This window comes from Pleurodeles waltl, chromosome 3_1 (genome assembly GCF_031143425.1).
Source record: "Pleurodeles waltl isolate 20211129_DDA chromosome 3_1, aPleWal1.hap1.20221129, whole genome shotgun sequence".
Lineage (NCBI taxonomy): Eukaryota > Metazoa > Chordata > Amphibia > Caudata > Salamandridae > Pleurodeles > Pleurodeles waltl.
In genome coordinates, this window is record NC_090440.1 from 847727809 (window position 1) to 847751233 (window position 23425).

A 23425-nucleotide genomic window follows, 5' to 3' on the forward strand; every position below is an offset into this window, starting at 1 on the left:
CTGTTTGACATTTCCCGCCATATGTGTCGGGCTTTACCAGCAACATCTACCCCCTTTGATGGTCCTACAACATCTTAGCCTACTACATCTGACTTAGCCAAAGCAAGGGAGGCCCTGACACAAGCAGAAACACATGTAACCACCTCAGTCCCTGCAACTGTGAACTCTCCCCTTCCTCAGGAGGGTTTGTCATCTGGACCACCAAGAGAGGAAGGCAAATCCTCCGCCAGCAAGAGACGAAGAACCTAATCTCCTCCAGTGTGTTACCACCATTCACTCTGGACTAGATTGTGAACACATTTATCTTTTGGATGCCAGCTGTATTTTTCACATTGTACTTCAAACAATTTAGCCTCTAAAATAATAGTTTCATCTACCATAATTCACTCTTTTTTTGGTTTTCCTATTTGTTATTTGGTTTTCATCATGTATCAGTTTATTTGTGTTTGTAAAATAAATGTAAAAAAACACAAAGTCAAGGATTGGTGTTGTATTTCTTGTCCTTTCCAGTTGTTAATTTCTTCCTTCCATCATTACTATTTAAAATGCAAATAATTAAAATATTTTTAGTCAAAATATTGAGGTAATGTTTCTCCTGTGTTCAAAAAAGTAACATATAACAAACAGCACAAATCATAATGCATTAATTTCATACATTAGTAAGTAAGAATAGTTTGTCAGATGTAAGAAGAAAAATTAGAACACATGCATAAACAACATTGCTGTGTCATTTATTATTTTTACAGTTCCAGACCTTGACACCATGGAAGAATGGAATATAATCATACAGAACAGATTGAATAGGTAAAGTATTATAGATCCATGTCACCAGCTTGAGCCAGACCTCCTGCTTCACAATGGGAATCCAACATCAAAAACACTAATAGTCAAAATCATGTCACCACAGGATCATTCCGGTACACTGTGGCAGTATCCGGTGGCATGTCACAACCAATGTTAAGTTTTAAAATTTCTTTCTACAATGATGAAACACATCAACACCTTCACACACTTCACATAAAATGAGGATTCAGCAAATGTGAAGCAAGATCAGTATTCTATGGGTTGACTTACACATGTGGTCAGAACAAGTTCAGAAGCACATATTGCATTGGTGGCAACATTCAACAGAAAACAAGTCTGATGCAATCTCATGAACCTCTATTTAACAACTGTGCAGGTTTTCTTTGTGCAAGATATATACTTCCAAAGTGTGTGTGTTTTTCACAGGATCAACCCATGCTCCCTTTGTACTTTGCAACAGAAGCATGTAACAGCAAATGAACAAATTTGAAATGTCCAAATGAAAATGACATGGCAAAGGATACTAAAACAGAATAACAGGAACAATTAATGATTTTACATGACAAATTAGACACAATACAAATGACAAATAATAAGGACACATTTACTTAGAACAATCAAAGATAAACAATGTAAATGAAAACAGAGGTCAATGTGTTAGAAATTTCATCAACCAACATTTTTGCCCTGGAATTTCCAAAAATACCTATTCCTAAAAGCATGTCCTGCACAGAATGATATGCTCTTTCTTGGACATTGAATGTAACGTTAAGTAAAGATGTACTTACACTCATGTGAAGAAGTTGTCAATTACGTCTTGACATATGTCAGTTCCTTCCTCTTCATCACTATCATCTTCATTTGGCATTTCAACATCCTCACCCATTGGCTCATCATAGTCTGCATCCTCTGAAATGTACGGAATGTTCTGTTGCAGTGCCTTAATATGCAGCATGCAGCAGGCCATGGTTATTTTACAAACCTTATCAGGTGAGTAGAGGAGGTCTCCACCAGGTTTATCCAGACAGTGAAATCTAGCCTCTAGGATCCCAAAGCCCCCTCCACTGGCCTCCGTGTTCTTCCATGGGCCTCATTAAAGCAGACTTCCCCTGGAGTTGTGGGATTCATCAGCAGTGCTAACAACCATAGTTGGTTGGCATAAACTGAGTCTTCTATATGAAATGAAAAATTATATTGAGCTATAATATCTCATCCCTTTGTACATTCTTAAACTAGAAATTAAGCAAATCATCGTGTTGTCATATTGAACTTACCAACAAGCCAGGCTCTCTCAGGTCTAAGTTGTGACATTTGCAGGGGTATGCTGCTGTTCTGTAGTACAAAGGAATCGTGTTGACCCTGAGAAATGGGCACACAAGCTTGAGATGTACAAATTACGTAAGCAGAAAACTTGCACAATGATTGAATGGAAGTTCTTCTGGCCAGGGGCGGCTCCTCAACAATGGCAGAGGAGCGTCACCCCACTGGCTAAGAGCCAGCAGCAGAAAAGTTAAATGATATTTGAATGTCTTTTTATTTTTCTGCTGCTGTCTCAGCCAGCAGGTGCAGGGAGAGGTGGGACTGGGCCACGAGAGGTGGGAGGGGGGATGAGGAATTGTGTGCACTAAGTTTCATGTGTGTTTGGACCGTCCAAACACACATGCACACTTAAGTTTGTCTAGCCCGGCTGTGTACACAGCCAGACTGGAGAAACTGCACAAGCCCCAGGGTTGTGTCTGATCGTCAGTCACTGCCACACAGACCAGTCTTGTGCTGCTTTAATGCTAGCTTGAACATGAAAGCAGTGTCAGGATTGCTGGGGAGACTCTTCTGGTGTTCCAGCAAGTGTTGGGACACCAGAACAGGAAAGGAGGATGAGCGAGGTGGCAGGAGAGGATGGCAGTGATGGCAGTGATGAACAGTAAGTTAAAAAAATTTAATAACTCCCTGTTCCCCTCTTCCCCCCGCCCCTTGATATCTGTGGCAGCCGCTGCTGCTTCCGACTGCGGTAAACCTGTTCCCTGGCATTTGGTGGCACTAAGACATTATGGCCCTTATTACAACATTGGCGGTATATACCGCCTACCGCCGCAGCAACGTCCGCCAAAGACTGTCGCTGCGGCTACCACCCGTCCACCAAATTATGACCGTAGCCGGAATTCCACCAGAAGGATGGCAGAAATCAGGCTGCGGTCATTGCGGCGGATGGCGGTAAGGTGGCGCTGCTGCCAGGAGCAGCGCCACAACAGTAGACAGCAGCAGACCGTATCATGACACATGACACGGCCTGGCGGTGTTCCGCTGGTGGATGTTGCTGCTGGCAACAGCGCCCCGTCTCCTGCCAGAGGACCCCCTGCAATCAGGTAAGTCGGGTGCTCCGCCAGGGGAGAGAGGTGGGGGGTGTTGGGTGTGTGTGTGTGTATGTCTGTGCGTGCGTATATGCGGTGTGTGAGATGTGTGTTGTCTGATGTGCGTATATGGATGTATGAGTGCGTGAGTATTGTGTTGTCTGTGTGTGCGTTTGTGCATGTATGTATGTCAGTGTGTGTGGATGTGTGTGAATGGATGTGTGCATGCGGGGATGAATGTGGATATGAGTGTGTAAATGCGTGTGTTCGAAGGTGCATGTATGTCGTGGGGGGTCTGGGGTGGGAGCAGGGGTGGGGGAAAACCTGTGGTGGGGGAGGGTGGCGGGGAAGACCCCTATCAGTGACAGGAAAGGAATTCCCTGTCACTGATAGTGCCTACCACCATAGTTTTCGTGGTGGCAAGAAAAACCAAAAACCATGGCGTTAGGCGGGGTCATAATGCCATGGGGGGGCTAGTGACGGCCGCCTGGCTGGAGACTGCAGTCTCCAGCCCGGTGGTCGTTACCGCTGTGGCGGACGGTATGGTACATTGGCGGTATGGCTTGGGCCAAACCGCCAATATCATATTATGGGGAAAAGTACCACCAGCCTGTTGGCAATACTTTTCTCCATTTTACCGCGGTCCGCCAGGGTTGTAATGAGGGCCTATGTGTACCATCAGTTGCTACAACTACATGTGGTATGCCACCCAAAGCATAAAAAGCTCCCTTCACATTTGCAGAATCCTCATTTTGAGGACACTGGATGAAGCTGTTGATGTGCCTCTTCATTGAGGAAAGGACTGCTTGTAGCACACCACAGAAAGTAGGTTGTGACATGCTTTTTGATAGTGCCACAGTGTTTTGGAAGGATCCTGTGGCCACAAAACGGACTACTGCCATGATTTTCACTACTGATGTTATTGATATGGGATTCCTTTTGTGAGGCAGAAGATCTGGCTCCAGCTGATGACATAAATCAAGAATAGTTTGGCTATTCAATCTGAATGTTTTGATAATAACCCTTTGTTCCATGGTGGCAAGATCTGGAAATTGTCTAAACACTTGAGGCTGTAGTCTTCTACCTCTCCCTGTATGGGAACCCAGAGGAACAGGTGCATGTTTGAATGGAAAATGTGTTTCTCACTAACTTGTTTTTTTAATAATGTAGGCTAAATTGATGGCCAGCATACTTGTGGGGGCCTTTCCGTACCATGATAGGCAGTTGATTGCGCAACAGCAGCATAAAGGGGGTAAGTTATTTTTTAGGTTCTTGTTGTAGTTAACTATTTTTTTGTTGCAGCAATAATTTCTTGCATCAACATAAAGGTTGACACACATCCAACGCACAAGAAGAGTTCTGGAAGTTTTAATTTTGGCACAAGGTGTATGATGATTTGTGTTAAAGGTTGCTACTAGATTCATTATTATTACAAAAGGACTGTTTTGAGCAGACACATGCCTACCTAAAAAAAAAGATGTACTTGGATTTTGACTAAGTTATGAGGGACACTTGTACCAAGCAGGCCACAATTGATTATTTGGTCAGATGTGATACTCCGTCACAATTGTGAGGAGTTTATGTTGGCCCTTTTACAGGTGGCATAGCATGCAATGCATCTATGATACAGTGGATTTTTCTGACTTCACATTGGTTAGTTGGTTTAATGACCAAACAATATTGAGCATCTGATCAAAAATGACTAGAAACATGAGAACAATCGCAACATTTCTAATGAAAAACATTTCAGAAATATGTTTTCACTGCAAAATTGAAGTCAGTTCATGTTAACAGTTGCACATTGACATGAAGACTTTCTCCTTCACAAATGTGCATGCAAGCCAGTGTGTTTCAACAAACATGAATTTAGTAGGCAAACATTAATAATTGAAACAGACAGGAATGTGAACACATTTGTGACAGAGTTACACCTAGCCCAAGCTACATATTTGTGTCCTTTGTTATGTCCAGATGAAAAATCAATGTTGAAGCAAATTAGTTATTGAAAGGGACTTTTGCAGATAGACAGTGTACATGGTACAAAGGTTTCTTGCAAAATACTTATTTTTGTGACATGGGTTCACCTTTCAAAACAGCCAATCTGTACCATTCAGAGGTGTTAAACAATCCCATGAGAAATCTGAAGTGTTTAAGATAAATGATCTAAAATGAAATGTGACCAATGGTGGCAATTTACAAATCTGTGAGAAGATGTGTCCATAATATGTTCCCTACATGCATGGGGTAATGGTAAAGTATACCTAAGTTGTATAGCCTTGAAGCAGGTGAAAATCTGAAATTAGGAAATGTTTTGTAAAATAATCTTGTGATCATTTTGATTTGCACAGATATATTAACATTTTAGTATGTGTCTTTTCAGTATCTTCAGGAGCAGCCAAAGCAGACATTGGCCAGGAAGGTGGGGAAGCAGCTGGCCACTGTGTCAGGTAGAGAAACATTGGACACCGATGGACACAGTGGCATGGAGGGTGAGGAGACTGGAACAGAAGCCACCAGCTCATCTTCATCTTCGAGGCCTCCACAAGCGACCAGTCCCTAGTGGTGGTGGACCCTACAGGACCTGTTCCATCTGCATCCTTGTCTGCCACTCACATTCCTATCTCCACCCTCCTTCTTTCTCCCTCCCCTAGTTGGCCAAACCCACCCCCCTAAAAGGGCTGGAGTCTCCTTTGTTGCAGGCACCTCCATGCAGCAAAGACCCCTGGTCCCCCGGCTGCGCTTAGTGAAGAGGGTATTGACCTCTTAGGCAGCATCTCTGTAAGCCAGACAATGATTTTGAATGGTATTCAGGGGCTTAGTTTCCAAACGCAAAAGATGGTTGCATTCCTGGATGCTATTCATAATTCAATGTCTGGCATGCAGAGATGGCTAGTGAAAATAGCCTCTGCACTGACTGCAGCCCACCCAGCCGGCCCAACCTTGTGCTTCTACTTCGGTCCCTTTGTCATCCCAAATCCCAACTCTCACCCCAATCCCTAGCACACTCACGTCCTTGTTTACCCCCACTCCACAGCGATGTTGTGTTCGATATCCAGTAGCATGGTGTCAGAAAACCGCACTGCGTGGGGTTTGTGTCATTATCAGGAGCCGCAAGTGGGTGTTGCGTGTTGTTTCTCCAGCCGTGATGCGTCGATCATCCAGCCACGATGCAGGCGGAGCATCGATTTCAGCTGCAAAGCCGGCAGCGCGTCGTTTATCAGCTGCATTGCGGATGGGTCGTTGCAAATTTCCCCGCACAGCGGTCTGTGCGTGGATTACTGTCCTTTTCTATTAGTTTCACCTTTCAAGGGCCCAGAGACAGGTTAGGGCACCACTTGGCAGGTGAGGAGTCTCAGCAGAGAGTCCAGGTGCTGGTACAGAGAAGTCTTTGATGTCTCTGAGACTTCAACAACAGGAGGCAAGCTCAATTCAAGCCCTTGGAGATTCTTCACCAGTGGGAAATCACACAAAAGTCAGTCTTTGTCCTCTCTCAGGTAGAAGCAGCTACTACAGGCCAACCCCGCGAATCACAGTCACAGGCAAAGGGGCAATACTCCTCCTCCAGCTCTCCAGCTCTTCTCCTTGGCAGAGGTTCCTCTTGGTTCCAGAAGTAATCTGATTTTCAGGGGTTTTCGTTCCAATACTTATACCCCTTTCTGTCTTTGAAGTTGGCAAACTTCAAAGGGAAGTCTCTCTCGTTTGCAAGATCACCAGGGGTTTGTAGACTTCATTGTGTGAGGGCAGGCACAGTCCATTCAGGTGTAAGTGACCACTCCTCCCTTCCCTTCCAGCCCAGATAACTCATCAGGATATGAAGGCTATACCCCAGGTACCTTTGTGTCACTGTCTAGAGGAGATTCACAAACAGCCACAGAATGATTTAAGCAAGAAAATGCTTTCCAAAAGTGGCATTTTCAAACTAACAATTTAAAAACCACATTGACCAAAAGATTTATTTTTAAATTGTGAGTTCAGAGACCCCAAACTCCACATTTCTATCTGCTCCCAAAGGGAATCTGCACTTTAATAATATTTAAAAGCAGCCTGCATGTTAACCTATGAGTGAGATAGCCCTTGCAGCAGTGAAAACTGAATTTATCAGTATTTCACTGTAAGGACATGTAAAACACATCAGTACATATCCCACCTTTAAAATAGACTGCACCCTGCCCCTGGGGCTACCTAGGGCTTACTTTAGGGGTACCTTACATGTAGAAAAAGGGAAGGTTTAGAACTGGCAAGTGGGTACACTTGACAGGTCGAATTGGCAGTTTAAAACTGCACACACAGACACTGCAGTGGCAGGTCTGAGCCATGTTTACAGGCCTACTCATGTGGGTGGCACAACCCGTGCTGCAAGCCCACTAGTAGGATTTGATTTACAGGCCCTAGGCACCTCTAGTGCACTTTACTAGGGACTTACTAGTAAATCAGATATGCCAATCATGGAAAGCCAATTATACATGTAATTTCCACAGGGAACACTTACACTTTAGCACTGGTCAGCAGTGGTAAAGTGCTCAGAGCAAACAAAACAGCAAAAACAGAGTCCAGCACACAGAAACAACCTGGGAAGCAGAGGCAAAAAGTTAGGGGAGACCACGCCAAGGATGCCAAGTCTAACATCAAGCATTCATCATGATAGTGGACACTCACACCAACATTAAACATGTTTTTATTTTTGTAACTTATGAACGCAGGTGTGTTTATTTAAAAATTATGTGTTAATAATAAACACATATGCATTACACATGAAAAAACACTTTTGAGTTGAGTGAAATCTAATGATTTACAGAAAAAACACTAGAAAAGGGGAAATTTGACATTAATGCATATATGACATGTCTTATGTTTAGATGTGACATTGAATGACATTTCTTGATGCCTTGATTTGTGTAGTTCCAATAACGTGTAATATATATATATATATATATATATATATATATATATATATATATATATATATATATAATTATATATATATATATATATATATATATATATATATATATTGATATTGATATGATTTGGTAGATCAGGGAAAATGATTAAATACACCTGTATGGACAGATTTTGAAATCGGGATTAATGTGACTGTTTTTGTAGGTATTCTGCATTAGCATGAAGGCAGTTTGGACCAAGTTGGTAAAGGTAAATAAAATGTAGAGGTATGTTTCTTGAAATTTCTTAAATCACCATATTACACACACATGGATTGGCCATTATTGTACTACTGGTTGCAGGTATATTTTAAAAATGCACATGTCCAGAGCTTCTGTACACAGACAATATCAATGGTAATAGGTAAAACAGCACTTACCTTCGGTTCCAGCGACAATGGGTTTGATTTTCGTCATGGTTCAATAGCAGCATCAAAGGTAGGACTTAAACGATCCAGTTCATGGCGGCAAGGAAAGTGAAAAGTCGAAAAAAGTTACATTTTGACCTTATATGCCTTTGATTCTGCCAACTCAGGTGTGGCAGTTTAGCTGCCACAGTTATGTCAGCAGGAAGGCACCCCGTGATTGGCCCTGCCGTAAAACTGGCTTTGGTTCCGCTGCCAGCCAATTTTGCCTATGGTATCATCAACGCAAGTGTAAAATTATGGCGGTGACGGCAGTTCACCAACGGACTTTCATCTACGGGCCCACCAGCATCTAAATTGAGCAGGCGGAGAGCCTATTCGGCAGATGGATTATTCAACAAAAAAATAACGGCAGGAGGGATTCCACTAAGATGGAAATCAGGCCCTGAATCTGGTTTATTATGACTGCCTTATACTAATTTTCTCTGTTTGCACTCAATTCATTCTTAATCTTTCTTTGTATAGTTTTACTTGGCCTCCCCTTCTTACTTTTCCTTATACTCTTTCATTTTCATTCTTTTTTCTTTCTCTATTTCCTTTCTTCTATCTTTTTAATATGACACTACTTAGCAACATCTTCTGCTGTTCCATTTTTGCTACGTTTTAGTATTTTTGAAAGTATAAAAAAGTAATTATATCTGTAATAATATTGCTCATTGTGATTACCTATAAAAAATATTAAACAAAAAAAAAGACCACTTCTTTATTATAGGCAGCAACTAGGTGCACAAGAGTACTGTGTACTTGGCCTCAGCTAAACTTCCATAATTTCCTTTGAAGAAATTACGCTAAGTGCAAAAATTATGTGAAATGACACATTATTAACCAAAATGCTGTCTTTAGCATTTTACACAATTTGTTTGGTGTGGATGTATCTTCATCTTCCTTTTTGCCACAAGAACGTGCAAGATATGAACAGCCACTCACAGTTGGTTCTTCCTCTGCCCCCTGAGAAAGGATTTTTATTTGAATGATGTCTAAATTAAGCAACATGGCGTAATCACAGGCATTTTGTGTAACAATAGCAAGGTGAAATGTAGGAAATTATCCAGGTTTACTCCCAGCATAAATTAAATGTTGCCTTGGCCTACTGTGTACATGCCCATTCAGGAGCACTGATGTTTATGCCGCTCAGCTCTACATTTAACCAGTTTACAACTGTGAGAGAGGGCGCTCCTAACACACAAAAGGGCAGATTTACAAGCCCCTAACGTCTCCTTGCGCCACATTAGCGTAATTTGTTTGACAAAGAGGTACAATGCACGCATTGCGCCACTTTACTCTTCCTTGTGCCACATTATGCTTGCGTCAGGCTTAATGTATGCAAGGGGGGCATTCTGGCATTAGAAGGCCTGCAAAAATGGCGCATTGAAATCTACATAGACACCTGTGGGCCTCCCTGCACTTTGCTGCACTAACATCAAAATGTTTGATGCTAGTGAAACAAAACACCACAATAGTGTAAAAAATGTTGATGCTATTGTCGGCACAACCCCCATGGTCACAATATTGTAAATATGGCGCACCCATGGTGTCATTAGGTGAAGCAGTGGTGACTCAAGAAAACTGGTGCATCAGTGCTGATGCACCAGTTTCTTGCAAATCTGCCTCAGAATCATATGAGCTGATATAGCCATCACCACAGCAGGGGAAGATGGACTTTCTTCGACCACTCAGACATTCACAACATAGATAATACAACAGGTCACCACCACATATATCCCTCCATGCCAAGCAACTCAAAGCAAAGTAAAAGGAACAAACAAAGAGAAAGAAAGGTATTCCTCCTTGTTGCGCATCCCTTATGCCTCCCCTGGAGAGGCGTAGGCTTTTGATGCATTTTCAGGTTTACAAATCGTTGTAAATCTGGAAATGCATCAAAATCCATGGGTGTTGCGTGGGAACACCCACCGCAACACCCATGGAACGCCTCTTTGACGCAGAGTAAGGCAACACAACGACTTGCACTGTGTTGCCTTACTCCATATTTACAAGGCCATGTAATGCCACAAAAAGATATGGGCCTGTATCCTGCGCTATCAGTGTGTCAAACAAAGTGATACTTCTGCAGCGCAAGCCACTTGCAAATATGGCCCCAAATGTACAAGAATGCCTCCAGATGATATCCCCTTGACATTCACACCTATTAGTCAACCCACAGGATTCCTTCATGCTGATACACAGCAGCAGACTTCCATTCAGCACAATAATCAGTAGCAGGATCACTCTCATCTTCAACAAATAGAAGCAAGCTCTTTCAAACCAAATAATTGGTTGATGGGACTTTGTATCCTAAAATGTCAGCAGAATGATTTATTTTAACACAAATAGTTTTCAATAGGTACTCATTTAATAACATTTAGGGGGTGATTCTGACCTCGGCGGTAAAAGGCCCTTACCGCCGGTCAGAAGTCCGCCATTCTACCGCCGCGGCCGCGGTAAATCGCCACGTTTATTCTGACCACCAACTGACAAACCGGCAAAAACCCGACATCCACGGAAGGCCGCCTCATCAGCGGGGGGCGATAAACTGGAGATAACCAAACCTCCACCGCCACGCCAACACAAACACGCCCATGCCATTCTGACCCACGAATCCACGCGGCGGTCTTTCAACCGCGGTATTCCATTGGCGGTACACACCGCTGCGGTCAAAATACACATACCCTTACAAAACACAGCCACATTGGACGATTCAAAATACACACACCTGAGACACATACACACACCACTCCCACACATCCAAAACAATATAAAACACACACCCACAAACACCTACTACCAAAATTATCTGAGAGAAGGCGCAATACACTGAGAGAGAGCACAGGGAACGCAAAGCACAACACACACAGGAACACAACATCATCACCCACACCACAACTACGCACACATCACCACGCACATCACCACAAACACCACCCCACACCTCATGCACACCACCCCATGGCACCCCAAAGACACCCCAGGTTCTCGGACCAAGAACTCAGAGTCATGGTGGAGGAAAAAATCAGGGTAGAGCCCCAGCTCTTCGGCACACAGGTGCAGCACACCACTATAGCAAGGAAGGCTGAGCTATGGCAAAGGATCGTAGACAGGGTCAACGCTGTGGGACAGCATCCCAGAAATCGGGACGACATCCGAAAGCGATGGAACGACCTACGGGGGAAGGTGCGCTCCATGGTGTCGCGACACAACATCGCTGTGCAGAAGACTGGCGGCGGACCCCCACCCACTCCACTCCAATTTACAGAATGGGAGCAAGAGGTAGTAAACATCCTGCATCCTCACGGCCTCGCTGGAGTACATGGAGGAATGGACTCTGGTAAGTCGAATCTCAACTACTTCACCCCCCTCCAATCACCAGCATGCCAACCCACAACCCCACCCTCACCCCCAATCTCAAACCCCCCAGCACACATCCTCCCTGCCATTGTCCCACCAGCACAACCCACCCTAAACAACACCAACCCCTGAATGCCAACACAAACCATAGACAGCCATCACCAATGCATGACCACTGCACAGACCCATCCACCCCCCCCAACCACCCTCACAACACCTCCCACAAGGGAATGCCAGCACTGGGGGACAAGGGCACCCACAAAATGCACGCCATGGCACACACAAAAACAATAACCACACTATTTCACACCTGCAGGGCCCGAACGCCAACACACCGCCACGGAGGGTCCAGATTTGTCCATCCCACCCCCAGAACAGCCCCCCAGTGAGGACAGCAGCTCTGTCGACCTAGAAACTGATGACCAGCCCGGACCATCGGGGACCTCTGGACAGTCGGTTCCCCACACACAGACACAGGCCACACCAGACCCAACCCCCTCTGGGAACACCAGCACAGCTCCCACCCAGCGGGCCCATGCCTCTGTCTCCAGGACGCGTCAATCAGCGGTGTGTCCGCCACTACAGGGCTCCCAGGCTGACCCACCACCCCAACAACAACAGGGACCTGGGGGCAGTGGTAGTGGGCACACCGTCCAGGGGACAGAGGCCCGGGGAAACAGGGGAACTGGGAGGGCTGCTGTGCGGCAGGGGGGGGGGGAGAGGCCCATGGAACCCACTCTCCAAGAGGCCCTCACCACAATCATGGGAGCATACCATCACTCCCAGGAGACGATGGCGACGGTACTGGCCAGGTTCACCGAGATCCAGGCACAGCAGGAGGAACGCTACATGGGGTTCAGCAATGAACTCAGGGACATCGCTACCGCCATGGGGACCATAGTCCAGGCCCTCAACCAGATAGAAACCACATTGCGGGATCATGTGGCACCCCAAAGGGCCCCTGTCACTAGCCAGGACCAGGAACAGCCTACCACCTCAGCCGGCGCTAGTGGACAGGAGGCCCCACCACAACGTCAGGCCACCAGAACCCCACCTCCTGCTGAAGAACAACCACCCCGCAAGCGGAACCTGAGATCTCACAGGAAGACAGAGTAGGATGCCAAGACCCCCGCCAGCACAACATCACCCCTGATGTCATCCCACTGTCCCACATTGTCACCCTGTCCAATCTTAAACTGCCCCTGCTCCATCCTTCCACAGGCATATGGACAATGCACCTGTGAAACTGAGAACTGGACTCTGCCATGGACATTACTCCACCCCCACCCATCACCGTTTCAATATCATGTACCAAGATCTAGCACTAAAAATAAATCACTTATTGCACTGAAATCATTCAGGAGTCAGCCTATATTATTTACAAATGTATTACACATTAATGTTCAATAATGGTCCTTCAATTCATGATGACAACATACCAACGTCAATGAGCATTAGTCCATGGGCTAACCAAGCAGAAGTCACGCAGTGGGTCATACAGCACTGAAAAGAGAAGGGAAAATCCCAAATCAATTAAAAAGAACTGGGGGGAAATACACAAAGTAGAGATGCAGGAGGCTTTAAGTATATGTTAAATGGCGTGGGTGATTCTTACCTATGTGCTACTGAAAATACTGTTGGATGACTGTGTCCCTGTTGTCTGTGTCGTCCCCGTCGTCTTCCTCCTCTTCACTCTCCACAGGCTCCACAGCTGCTACAACACCACCATCTGGACCATCCTCCTGCAGGAAAGGCGCCTGGCGTCGCAATGCCAGGTTGTGAAGCATGCAGCAGGCCACGATGATCTGGCACACCTTCTTTGGTGAGTACATCAGGGATCCACCTGTCATATGCAGGCACCTAAACCTGGCCTTCAGGAGCCCGAAGGTCCTTTCTATTATCCTCCTCGTTCGCCCATGGGCCTCATTGTACTGTTCCTCTGCCCTGGTCCGGGGATTCCTCACTGGGGTCAATAGCCAAGGCAGGTTGGGGTAACCAGAGTCACCTATTAGCCACACACGTTGTCTCTGTAGCTGTTCCATCACATAGGGGATGCTGCTATTACGCATAACATACGCGTCATGCACTGACCCTGGGAACTTGGCATTTACATGGGAGATGTACTGGTCAGCCAAACAGACCACCTGAACATTCATAGAATGGTAACTTTTCCTGTTTCTGTACACCTGCTCATCGTCTTTTGGGGGTACTAAAGCCACATGGGTCCCATCAATGGCACCAATGATGTTGGGGATATGTCCAAAGGCATAGAAATCACCCTTCACAGTGGGCAAATCAGCCTCCTCAGGGAAAACAATGTAGCTCCGCATGTATTTCAGAAGGGCAGACAACACTCTTGAAAACATAGGCTGAGACATTCCAGAGGACATGGCCACTGTTGTCTGGAATGAGCCACTTGCCAAAAAATGGAGGACTGACAGAACCTGCACCAGAGGGGGAATTCCTGTGGGTTGGCGGATGGGGGACATCAGGGCTGGCTCCAGCTGGGCACACAATTCATGGATAGTGGCACGGTCAAGTCTGTATCATAGTATAATATGGCGTTCTTCCATTGTCGACAGGTCCACCAGCGGTCGGTACACGCGAGGATTCATCCTTCTCCTCGCAAGTCCCAGCGGACGGTGCCTAGGAAGGACAACATGGAGTATAGAGTCAAGCAACACACAGGTACGTTCACACAGCTTGCACAGTAATTGAATCGAAATGCAGTGAAAGGCATGTATGAGTGGCAATGCAAGGCCTAGGCCTGTGTGACGCAGTAGAAATTATGCCATGTGGGCCCTTGAAATGGCGGCTGCCTGACCTGTGAAGTGGGACAATGGGATGTGAGGTCAATGCGCTGGCGTGGCGCACCGTGGCGGTAGGCGGTCGAAGACCGCTGTACGAAGGCGCATTGGTTAACATTGAAGCCTATGGGTTTCATGAGCCAATGACGATGTGCGCTGGTGGTCGCGGTACGCACCGCCGTGGTACGCACCGCCGCGGGCGTGACTGCCATTTTCTATCTGCTTAATCACTCGAGACCTGATCATCCACAGGAGAGGACCTATACTGCAAGTGCTGCTGTGACCTCGGTCTGGAAGTGACAATGGCTGCTGCGACTGGGGAAAGGGCCCCTGCCTTCACGTCTGAGGAGTTGGAGAAACTTGTGGATGGGGTCCTCCCCCAGTATGCGTTACTCTACGGTCCTCCAGACCAACAGGTAAGTACACTGGGTGCACATTGAATGGGCTATGCCTGTGTGGAGTGGGGTGGATGTAAGTTGGTGGGGTGGGGTGCGAATGAGGAGTGCAACACACGACAGATGAGAGCATGTGCCATATGGCAAGGTTGGGGAGGGGGGGCCAATCACATCTAACATGCAGAAAATTGATGAATTTTTCCTTCCCACCCTGTACATGTCAAATAGGTCAGCGCCCATCAGAAAGTGGACATTTGGCGTGCCATCGCCAAGGAAGTCCGGGCCCTGGGGGTCCACATCAGACGGGGCACCCACTGCCGCAAGAGGTGGGAGGACATCCGCCACAGAACCAGGAAGACCGCCGAGTCACTGCTGGGGATGGCCTCCCAACCTAGGAGGGGTGCCAGTCGTACCCTGACCCCCCTGATGTCCCGGATCCTGGCGGTGGCCTACCCTGATTTGGATGGGCGCTTGAGGACATCACAGCAGACACAAGGGGGTGAGTATCAGCACATTCTGCTATCTTTACGCTCAGTGGAGGCGTCTGGGTGGGGGAGGAGGGCTGTGGGTGACATTAGGCCAGGGCGCTTTCTGTAGTGTAGTCCTCTCCTTTAAGCATGGCCCTGTGCTCCTGGCCCCCACCTCTGTAGGGTGACAAGTACAGCTATCGATGGTCCAGCATCACACATGTGCGCGTTTGTTGTCTCTAGACCTGTTGTCCTAGTCAGAAGTACTGAGTAGTGTACCCCGAATGCGCGGCTTAGTGCATGAGGCTCCTGTGTCTGTCCTCTCCGCCAACGGTGTTGACATTGCATGCACTCAACCTGGTCTTTGTTTTTCTCCCCCCACCCTTCTTCTTCATCTTCTTGTGCATGTGTGCATTAGCATCATCAGGCGGAGGAGAATTGGCATCGGAGCACGAGGGAGCTGCAAGTCACAAGGCCCCGGTGGGCCCAGGAACAGACACCGAGGGCACCAGTGATCTGGAGGGCGAGGGGAGCACCACAACGGGGACCGGTGGTGACACCAGCGACACCGACACGTCCTCGGATGGGAGCTCCCTAGCGGTGGTGGCAACATCCGTGCCCCCCGCCTCTACAGGTACAGCCGCCACCCAGCGCACCAGCACCGCCCTCCCAGCAGCCCCTCAGCCTTCGCTCCGTGCCCGCTCGCCCAGGAAGGCGGGCATCTCCTTCGCCCCAGGCACCTCAGCCCCTGCCCCTGTCACCCCTGCTGCCCTCAGTGAGGAGGTCATTGACCTCCTTCAGACCATCATTGTTGGGCAGACTACCCTTTTGAATGCCATCCAGGGGGTGGAAAGGGAGGTGCATCGGAGCAATGCCTACCTGGAGGGCATTCATTCGGGTCAGGCTGCCCATCAACGATCGTTCAATTCTCTGGCCTCAGCACTGACGGCAGCCATTGTCCCTGTTTCCAGCCTCCCTCTTCTGACTGCCTCCACCCTGTCTCTGTCTCCTGTTCCTCAGCCTATCCCATCCACACCATCAGACCAGCCTGCACACACCTCAACACCCAAGGGCAGCTCATCCAGACACAAGCACCACAGAACCCACAAGCATTCACCCAAGCAACACCCAGATGCAGACATTCCAACAGTCACTACCACCTCTGTGTCCCCCTCCTCCTCGTCTCCCTCCTCCCTCCCTGTGACGTCTGCACTCACACCTGCATGCACACCACCATCAGCCAGTGCTTCCATCAACAGCACACCCTCCAGTACAGTCCGCACACGTGCAGTCACCACCCCCACTACCATTTACACGTCCCCTGTGTTCTCTCCCACTGTGTCTGTCACCCCCTCTTCCAAGACACACAAACGCAGGCAGACACCCACCCAACAGCCATCCACCTCACGACAGCCTCCAGCACAAGCACCTGCACCCAAAGACAGCACACCTGACTCTCCTACAACCACATCCTCTTCCTCCACTCCCATCACCACTACTCCTACCCTGTACCTTGGTCCTAAAAAAGTTTTCCTCGCTAATCTTAACCTCTTTCCCTCCCCTGACCCACCCCCTCCATCTGCAAAGAGTCCCAAGAGCACCTCAGCCACCACCAGCCCAGCTTCGAGTGTCACTGTGGTGCATGGGTTCTGGAGTCCACCCTTTGCCAGCAGTGACACTTCAATCAGCAGCAAGGGGACAGCCAGCCCCCCCCAGGCAAGAGGACCAGGAAACTAAAGGGCCACCGTGAGAGGACTGACACGGCTGCCCCCAAGGAGCAAAGTTCGCCCACTTCACCAGCCACAACATCTAGGGGAGGCAAGGGCCCGAGAGCCCCATCTAAGGAGTGAAAGGGCAGCAGGGCGGAGAAGTCAGCCAGCAGGAGCGCGGAGCAGGAGGGCCCCACAAGCCCATTCCCGGGTGTTAGGGAGGACACCAAAGGGCCCAGGACTCCGTAACCGAAGGGTCCAGCAACAGCACGGTCGGAGGGCGACTAAGCAGGGAGTCCAGGCCAGGTCTGGCTCCCTTGCCTTACTGGACGAGCACCGCTGAACAGGGCCCCGCCGTGCAGAAGAGCACCGCTGAACAGGGCCCCGCCATGAAGAATGGCACCGCTGAACAGGGCCCCGCCGTGCAGAAGAGCACCGCTGAACAGGGCCCCGCCGTGAAGAATGGCACCGCTGAACAGGGCCCCGCCGTGCAGAAGAGCACCGCTGAACAGGGCCCCGCCGTGAAGAATGGCACCGCTGAACAGGGCCCTTCCTGTCAAGCACCGCTCCGCTGGGCCCTTCCTGTCAAGCACCGCTCCGCTGGGCCCCGCCGTCTCAAGCACCGCTCCGCTGGGCCCTTCCTGTCAAGCACCGCTCCGCTGGGCACCGCCGTCTCAAGCACCGCTCCGCTGGGCCCTTCCTGTCAAGCACCGCTCCGCTGGGCCCTTCCTGTCAAGCACCGCTCCGCTGGGCACTGCCGTCTCAAGCACCGCTCCGCTGGGCCCTTCCTGTCAAGCACCGCTCCGCTGGGCACCGCTGTCTCAAGCACCGCTCCGCTGGGCCCTTCCTGTCAAGCACCGCTCCGCTGGGCACCGCCGTCTCAAGCACCGCTCTGCTGGGCCCCGCCGTCTCAAGCACCGCTCTGCTGGGCCCCGCCGTCTCGAGCACCGCTCCGCTGGGCCCTTCCTGTCAAGCACCGCTCCGCTGGGCCCTTCCTGTCAAGCACCGCTCCGCTGGTCCCTTCCTGTCAAGCACCGCTCCGCTGGGCCCCGCCGTCTCAAGCACCGCTCCGCTGGGCCCTTCCTGTCAAGCACCGCTCCGCTGGGCACCACCGTCTCAAGCACCGCTCCGCTGGGCCCTTCCTGTCAAGCACCGCTCCGCTGGGCACCGCCGTCTCAAGCACCGCTCCGCTGGGCCCCGCCGTCTCAAGCACCGCTCCGCTGGGCCCTTCCTGTCAAGCACCGCACCGCTGGGCCCTTCCTGTCAAGCACCGCTCCGCTGGGCACCGCCGTCTCAAGCACCGCTCCGCTGGGCCCTTCCTGTCAAGCACCGCTCCGCTGGGCACCGCCGTCTCAAGCACTGCTCCGCTGGGCCCTTCCTGTCAAGCACCGCTCCGCTGGGCCCTTCCTGCATGCACTGTTAACGGTTCACTGTGCCCACCATGCCTCCTCCTTGACCAGTGGAGACTGTAATCCACCTGATGGACTGTGGCTTTGCACTCCCCAGGATGGCACAGTGGGCAAACCACCCACTGTAGAGACTTGAGAGACTGTGGCTTTGCACTCCCCAGGATGGCACAGTGGGCAACCCACCCACTGTAGAGACTTGAGAGACTGTGGCTTTGCACTCCCCAGGATGGCACAGTGGGCAACCCACCCACTGTAGAGACTTGAGAGACTGTGGCTTTGCACTCCCCAGGATGGCACAATGGGCAACCCACCTACTGTAGAGACTTGAGAGACTGTGGCTTTGCACTCCCCAGGATGGCACAGTAGGCATGGTGGCCCCTTCGTGGATCTGGCGTCGTGGACTCATGTGGCTGTGGTGCCCCCCCCTTCCCTTCCCCCTGAGGTGCCTGTAGTTTTTTCATCAGATGCCCCTGCAGTGTTCTCTCCAAAGGACTCAGGTCTCCTGTGTGGGCTTTGCCTTTGTGTTGTTACACTTTGGCCCACGGACACTTCGATTTTCTTTATATGTGCAGGACTAATTGCCTCGGTTATCCATTGCAATGTATATAGAATTATTTTGATATTGATTTTTTGGCTAGTTGACCAATACTTTTCAGAGCCTATTTTGTACATAAATTTTTATTCACAATTTAATTATGTCTTTGCATTTTTCAGGGGGGTTTGGGTGGTGTCACTGTGACTTGTTGCTCTGCATTGGTGTGTACATATTTGGGGGGGTGGGGGTCGCATATGTGTGTGCCGTAACCTTTCCTCCTCCCCCCTCCTGTGTGTCGTAGGTGCAGTACTCACCGTTGTCGTCTGCGCCGGCGTTCATACTCGTGGTAGATGAGCAGGTAGACGAGAGCAGGTAGGATGTTTAATTCAGGTTCCATGCTGTCCTCCTTCCTCATGGAGTGCGTAGAGGTGAGCGTTTTCCCGTTCGTAGTCTGTTTCCGCCGTGTTTTTATCGGCGGGGCTCCCGCTCCGGAAAAGGTGGCGGATTGGTGAGTTATGATACTGTGGGCGGTACATTGTCTGCCAGTTTCCCTCAATAGAAGGGACTGGCAGTGCTGGTGGTCTGGATCCTCCAGGGCAGCGCTGCAAGCAATGCCCTCCTGGGGATGATGACCCCACTCTCCGCCAGCTTTTACATGGCGGTAGCACTGCCATGTAAGAACACGGAATGCACTTGGCATGAGCTGTGCAGGGGCCCCCATGGCCAGCCCAGTCGCACTGTTCACTGTCTGCTTTGATGGATGCAGGGTGCTGGTGCACCCTACGCACCGCAGCATTGCCGCTGGCTCAATTATGAACCAGCGTCAATGTTGTGGGTTGTGTCCCGCTCCAGTGGGAAACTCCTAATGGGGCCTGTGGGAAGGTGGCCGCACTGGCGGCGACTTGACTGCTGGATTTTGACAGATAGCCTTTTCCGTCCACCAAACCCTTAATGAACCCCTATGTGTTAGTTTACTCTACTTTGGGTTTAGGGTACTGTTGGACCTGGCTTTTTGACAGGGACATCCCCAAACTTTTTGCCTCCTTCCTCCTATTTTTTCTGACCTGTTGTTGTTGGCTTTTGACCTCTGGGCACTTTACCACTGCTAACCAGTGCTAAAGTGCAAATGCTCTCTGTGTAAATTGTACTACTGATTGGTTTATCCATGATTGACTATTTAATTTACTTGTAAGTCCCTGGTAGAGTGCACTACATGTGCCTAGGGCAGGTAGATTAAATGCTACTAGTGGGCCTGCAGCACTGGTTGTGCCACCCACCTCAGTAGCCCCTTAACCCTGTCTCAGGCCTGCCATTGCAAGGCCTGTGTGTGCAGTTTCACTGCCACTTCGACTTGGCATTTAAAAGTACTTGCCAAGCCTAGAACTCCCCTTTTACTACATATAAGTCATCCCTAATGTGTGCCCTAGGTAACCCCTAGAGCAGGGTGCTGTGTAGGTAAAAGGCAGGACATGTACCTGTGTAGTTATATGTCCTGGTAGTGTAAAACTCCTAAATTCGTTTTTACACTACTGTGAGGCCTGCTCCTTTCATAGGCTAACATTGGGGCTGACCTCATACACTGTTGAAGTGGCAGCTGCTGATCTGAAAGGAGCAGGAAGGTCATATTTAGTATAGCCAGAATGGTAATACAAAATCCTGCTGACTGGTGAAGTCTGATTTAATATTACTATTCTAGAAATGGCACTTTTAGAAAGTGAGCATTTCTTTGCACTAAAATCTTGTTGTGCCCTTCAAGCCACGTCTGGCTAGGTTTAGTGGACAGCTCCTTGTGCATTCACTCAGACACACCCCAAACACAGGGTACTCAGCCTCACTTGCATACTTCTGCATTTTGAATGGGTCTTCCTGGGCTGGAAGGGTGGAGGGCCTGCCCTCACACAAAGGACTGCCACACCCCCTACTGGGACTCTGGCAGACAGGATTGAACTGAAAGGGGGCTTGGTGCATTTCTTAGACACTCTTTGAAGTCACCCCCACTTCAAAGGCACAACTTAGTATAAAACAGGGCCTCTGCCCTACCTCATCAGACACTTGCTGGAGAAGAAACCTGAACCAGAAACTACATCCTGCCAAGAAGAACTGCCTGGCTGCTCTAAGGACTCACCTGTCTGCTTTTCTACAAAGGACTGCTGCCTTGCTGTTGGCCTGCTGCCTTGCTGAACTCTTGTCTGGCTGTAAAAGTGCTCTCCAAGGGCTTGGATAGAGCTTGCCTCCTGTTCCCTGAAGTCTCAGGACCAAAAAGACTTCTCTCTTCCTCTTGGACGCTCCGTGCGCCGAACTTTTCGACGCACAGCTTGTTCCGCGGCAAGAAAAACGCCGCACACCGACGCTGATCGACGCGACGTCTTTGGGACGACCGAAACTTTGACGCACGGAGTCGCAAGGATAACGCCGCCCGACTTCCCGGGAGAAATCGACGCGACGCCTGCCGTGAGATCAAAACTTTGACGCACGGCCTCGCAAGGACAACGCCGCCCGACTCCGCAGGAGAAATCGACGCGACGCCTGCCGTGAGATCGAAACTTTGACGCACGGCCTCGCAAGGACAACGCCGCCAGACTCCGCAGGAGAAATCGACGCGACGCCTGCCGTGAGATCGAAACTTCGACGCGCAGCCCCGCAGAACGACGCGCAGCCGGAAAACAAGCAGGAAAATCCACGCACAGACCCGGGACATCTGGTACTCCCCGCAAACCACTGTAAGAGACTGTCCGCGCCCCGGAAAACGACGCCCGACTCCCCGCGTGGAAAATAACGACGCAAGTCCGTGTGTGCTGAGGAGAAATCGACGCACACACCAGTTTTCCACGCACCTCTTCTCCTGTGGCCCTCTGAGGAGATTTTCCACCAGAAACCAGGTACTTTGTGTTTGAAAGAGACTTTGTTTACTTTCTAAAGACTTAAGACACTTTCTATCACTTTTCAGTGATATCTTTACAAATTCGTATTGCAACTTTGATCGTTTTGACCTGAAGATACCCAGATAAATATTATATATTTTTCTAAACACTGTGTGGTGTATTTTTGTGGTGTTATGCTATGGTGTTGTATGATTTATTGCACAAATGCTTTACACATTGCCATCTAAGTTAAGCCTGACTGCTCGTGCCAAGCTACCGGAGGGTGAGCACAGGCTGATTTTGGATTGTGTGTGACTTACCCTGACTAGAGTGAGGGTTCTTGCTTGGACAGAGGGCAACCTGACTGCCAACCAAAAACCCAATTTCTAACAGGTACCACAGGTGGTTTATAGGGGTTATCAAGGAACTACCCATCAATGTTTACACAAATCACTACCTACTAACATTGGTAGATGCTATACCTGGCATCCTTGGCATGGAATTCCCCCCTAACATTTTGCCTTCACTTCCTTACTTTACTGAACTCATTTTTGTTGGCATTAAGACTCTGTGACTTTACCCCTGTTAACCAGTGCTACAGTGCTTGTGTTCTCTCCTTAAAACATGGTAAATTGGCCTGCACATAATTGGCACACTGAGGGGCATATTTATACTTGTTTCGCGCTGAATTTGCGTCATTTCTTTTATGCAAATTCGGTGCAAAAATAACTCCATATTTATACTTTGGTGCTAGACCCGTCTAGCGCCAAATTTACAGAGTTTAAGTCATTTTTTGGACGTGGAAACCTACTTTGCATCAATGAGATGCAAAGTAGGCATTCCCATGCAAAAAATGACTCTATGGCTTAAGGGCCAGATGTATCAAGCGTTTTTGCATGTGCAAACGGTGCGAATGGCTGTTTGCGAATGCAAAATTGCCCTTCATTATGTATTAAAGGCATTCGCTACGGAATTTTAAGGAATCTCTAAAATAGCAATTCCTTAAAATTGCGACCCCGTTTAGAGAATCGCAAATTGCGATTCTCTAAATAAGGAATCCTTCTTTGCGATTTCTTAAGCACATGTATCAAGCTGTTCCTTAATGCGAATTGGGCATTAAGGAATCGCAATTTACCACCAAATATAACTTGGTGGTAACCATGTGCAAATTTTTAAAATGCATTAAAAATGCATTTTTAAAATTGACATGTAACGCACACATGCCCCTTTGACATGTGTGCGCCTTACATGTCCTTAAAATGTTTTGGGGGGTGCAGCAGAGGGGGCCTTAGCCCCCCAGCACCCTGGGGTTTTGCATTTCCTAAATTGCGAATTCCAGTTAGGAGTTCACAATTTCGGAAATGCAAAAAATTTGCAAATATG